Source organism: Benincasa hispida, chromosome 5 (genome assembly GCF_009727055.1).
Source record: "Benincasa hispida cultivar B227 chromosome 5, ASM972705v1, whole genome shotgun sequence".
NCBI lineage: Eukaryota > Viridiplantae > Streptophyta > Magnoliopsida > Cucurbitales > Cucurbitaceae > Benincasa > Benincasa hispida.
This window is the reverse complement of record NC_052353.1, coordinates 1,984,621-1,989,571: the sequence shown is the minus strand read 5'-3', so window position 1 is coordinate 1,989,571 and position 4,951 is coordinate 1,984,621.

Sequence of the window (4,951 nt, the reverse complement as noted above, 5' to 3'; positions counted from 1 at the left end):
GTTGCGACTCGGCGAGACTTGGCGGCGGGTTCGGTTGCCTTCGCCTTTGCCTTTTGCCTTTGCCCTCTCATTTTATCAAAATCACTTTTTCACCCTCAATCTTTTACGTAAATTACGATTTACTCTCATTTGCAACAATTTAATCCATATGTTCTTAAATTTGTGAGACTTTAGGTTATGTTTGATCTATTTTGAACCTCTTTGGTTATTATTTAATTTTAAAATAATATTAATTTATGTCCATAAACTTCTTGTGTTATATCACTTTTAAACTCTAATTGCATCAATTTACACTTTCTATTACATCTCATTTGAAGAAAACCTTAGATAAAATTTATAAATTTTCTTAAATGAATCAATTTAGACTCTTTGACAAAATTTTCTTTGAAAATCGTTTATGCATCTACTCTAATTCTCTATTTTGACAAACTGATATTTGAAAAAGTTTATACACATTTGAAAATTAATACATTAATGATATTTAAAGGTAATCATAATGATAGGTCTAAATTGATTGGTTTATGAAAATTTAAGAGATTAATTCACTCAAATTATAAGTTTCGCACGATATTGGTCAATCAAAATTTGGAGTGTGTAAATTGATACACTTATGAAAGTTAGGGTTTAAATTAATACAATTATTATTTTAAGATTTTAATTGATACAACCCTAAAGTTTAGGGTTATTAATTGATGTTCTCCCTTTAACTTTTTTTATTTTTGAAAATTAAGCATATTTTCTCACAATTTCTTACAAATGTTTTACGAGATGATTTATTAAAAGACTCAATCTTAGACTCCAAAATGGTTTTTACCCCACTTTTTCAAGCTCGAGAATTTGTCCTCTTGCTTACATCATCATGAGTCAAAGTTATAAAACTACCATTAGTTTTCTTTTTTCCTTTTCCTCTTATTCTTCTCAATTTTCTTTCTTCCGTTTGTGTTGCACATTCTTCATTTGTCGCCGACCATTGAAATTGTCGTCATTGGCCATTAGAATGTTAGAGCGAATAGCGAGAGTATGAGAAAGAGAGGAAATTAAGAGAAAGAAAAGGTTGAGAGAGCAAGAGAGTGAGAATTTGAAAGTGTGAGAGAGTGAGAGAGTGAGAGAGTGAGAGTGCGAGAAAGGGGAAGTTGAAAAAGTAAGATAGCGAGAGAGCAAAGAGCGAAGGCCAATTTGTGTGTATAAGGTTCTATTTTGATAATTTCACCCAAACTTGACGTCAGCAAAATGTAAAAAAATTAAATTAAAAAAAAAAATCATTATCAAAAAGTAGGGCAAATCTCATTTTCTACACCAAAGTTGGTCATCCATTCGACAAAAGCCAATGTTTTACATCTTTCTTAATAAAAGAGTTGAATTCTTAACCAAATTCAAAAAACAAAAATAAGTTTTCTAGAACTATTATTTTTAGTTTTCAAAACTTGGCTAGGTTTTAAAAATATCGGTAAAAAGTAGATAATAAAACATGGAATTTAGAGATGAAAATGGTGTTTATAGACTTAATTTCAAAAAAAGAAAAACTAAAAGTCAAATGGTTACCAAATCGGGCATTTATTTATAATTTTTTATTTTTAAAATTTGTATTTATTATTATTTTTTTAATAACTACTTTGCCATATTTTTCATACTTTCTAACTAAACACTTCAATTCTTAGCTAATATCCAAATAAACAAAAAATAATTTTAAGAAATTAAGGCTCTATTTGCAACCATTTCGTTTTTTTTTTTTGTTTTTTTTTTTTAAATTAAGCCTATTTTATTCCCATTTTCTTACCATGATTTGCATATTTCCTAAGTACAATGGTTGAATTTTTAGCCAAATTCCCAATTCCACATTCCAAAACACAAATTTTTTATTGGTTTTTTAAACTATTGGTAAAAAATAGACAACAAAAGGAAGACATTTGGAAGTGGAAGTAATGTCTATAGGCTTAATTTTCAAAAACAAAAAAGTAAACACAAACCATTACCCAATGGGGCCTAATTTTTTTAGTTTTGAAAATTTGTGGTTTGATTTTTAAAATCACTCCTAAAATGTTGAATAAGAAAACAAACAAATCAATAAGTGAAATTAGTGTTTATAAGCTTAATTTTCAAAAACTAATTAGTTTCAAATGGGGTTTCATGTTCTGTTTGATAACTATTTGTTTTTTGTTTTTTAAATTAAGCTTATGATCATAATTTTTACCTATTGATTTATTTATTTTGATATATAGTTTTTTATGGTTGTTTAGAAAAAATCAAATGGTTATCGTCCTAATCTACAAACTTTAGCATTAAGAGTTTAGTTTCTATACTTTCAAACTTGTAATAAAATTTAGTTCATATACTTCCACATTTATAACAATTCAAGCTCTATTGTGAAGCTAAAATGAACATAGCTCATCTGGCATAATTTATAAACAAACTTTGCCATTAATCAGTATATCAATCCATGTGGGTAAGAAATTTCATAAAATTTTAATAGTATTTTTCACAATATAGATGAAAAGCACTCAAAAAGTACGTTTTTGGGCTTAAAATTTTGTTAGTTGTATTGTTAATTTGTATTCATTGATGCACTTTTATGTTTAATTTGTAGGAATCGAGCATTTGGGCTGACTATTTGGAGTTTAAATGATGAAAATGTTACAGTTAGAAACATGCGAGCGGAAGCAATTAAGATCTTAAGCACTCTAATTTCATTAATTTAAGGATAAAGTATGCTAGTTCAAAATTGGAAAAAATAGAGTTTTGAGTGCAAACCTTAATGTAGCTCGAAATTGAAGTTGTCCTTTGATTATTTCTGATCACGAACACTTCATGGACCACCATTAGAGTCTTTTCCACTATTCTTCGGTCTTAGAACGGATTATGAGATCCAAATTTGTGATGAATTTGAAGGTGAAAAAGAGTTTAAGAGAGTTTTGATGTTGTAAAAATTTGGAGGAAAATCAGCTTCATAAGCCCATCAATCAACAGCCAAATCTCAGCAATCTTTCCCCTATTTAAAGAGAAATCATAGAATCCAAATTCACCAAAAATTGACAGCAAAAACCAAGTGAGATTTTGAGGTGTTATCGAGCTCAAATGTGGGAAAAACCCACTAAGTAAAATTTAATTAATTTTTTAATTTAAAAAATTCAAAATTCAATATGATTTTTTTTATAAAAAAAAATTTTAAATAAGATTAATATTAAATAAGTAATTAAATTATTAATTAATTTAAATTAATATCAAATATTAAATGATAAAATTAATTTTAATAATTAATTAAACAATTTAATTAATAAAATTAATTTAATATCAAATTTTAAATTAATTAATAATACTAATCCCGATCATCCATATTCATGTGTTCAATATTTGAATCACATTTAAATATTTTTCAACTATCCAAATCGTTTAATTCATAATTAAACAATAATTCGTTAAGTATATCGAATACAATTAACACTTACTCTAAGTTGAATTTGAACAATTCAATTTCTCTCATCACGTTGTTCTAAGGTTTAGTCTGATATGAGTTAGCAGAGGGACCTAATGGACCTATAGATTATAAGCTCCAACGATCCGAGATTAACCAGCTAAACTCTTACCAACATTCGTTAACTACCGAGACACTCCACTATAGCTCAATAGTTGCACTCTCCTCACTGTAAATATATTTCTATACACTCGATATAACCATGATTTAAGTCGATTCTTCACAGGTTGTTCGTAATTACAGTTAGGTCAAAATTACAGTTTTACCCATATAATTACATCTTGTCCTTTAAGTCTCACTGATCCTCTAATGAACAATTGGTTTGTGGTCCGACCACCAAATTGAGTCCCTTTCGTGAGAGGGTGAGATCCCTTGTTCATGATCCTAAGTCAGCACTTAAGAGAACAACCTATTTATTATCCCCAGAATCGGGTAGGAGTGAATTCCATCTTGCACAACTATGTCCCTAGCTATCTATCCGATCTTATCCCTGAAATCAGAGACTTATTGAGTCGACGAATTCGTGTCATTCTCACCTATGCAGATTAAAGGATAATTCTAAATAAACAGAAGTTCATAGTTAGCTCAGAATTTAGATCGAGTTACCTAGGTCAGCGTATTGAAATAGTCAGTTTTAACAGTAAACGATGTTATAAAGTAAAAGTGACTATTTCGCGGTCCGGTATTATGCAAACTCATTTCATAGGATGTCCCCACTTGCATGTCTCCACATGAATGATATAAGATCACATTGTTTATATTAAATTCAAAGTGGGTTGCATTCATAGTGTCCCCAGGATGAGGTAACCAACCTTATCCTTATATTATAGACCCTTTTGGCTATTTACTCGAACTTGATCCACTTTTATGTCTTCATATATAGTTCAAGTATTCATGTAATAGCCAAAGGCTTTTAGTTTATCGAATTTAGGGTTTTAAGTGAAATTCACATATTCAATAACATCTTTACCGAATAAACCTTAATAACAACTTGATTGCAAAATACAATATGATAATTGTTTACAAACCACGAGTTTTAGGACATAAAACCCAACAAACTCCCACTTGAACTAAAACTCCAGTGGGTTTATTTACATATCATGTTTATCGTGAGAGAAAAACATAAATACAATAAACTAGGGTATCACATACCCATGACTTCTCCCACTTGCCCTAGATTTACATAACTCGTAATTCTACACTCACTAGGTAACCCTCAAACAATTTAGCCATGAGGGCTTTTGTAAGCGAATCAACAATATTTTGCTATGATGCTATCTATTTGATAATCACATCTTCTATTTGCACAATCTCCCTGATGAGATGATATTTACACTCAATGTGCTTCCCACGATTATGGCTTCTGGGTTATTTAGAATTCGTAACTACGTCACTGTTATCATAATAGAAGGTGATAGGCAGATACAACTGCACCAGTGTCAAACCTTATATTTCAGGATCTAAATGCTTATTTTAACCCAT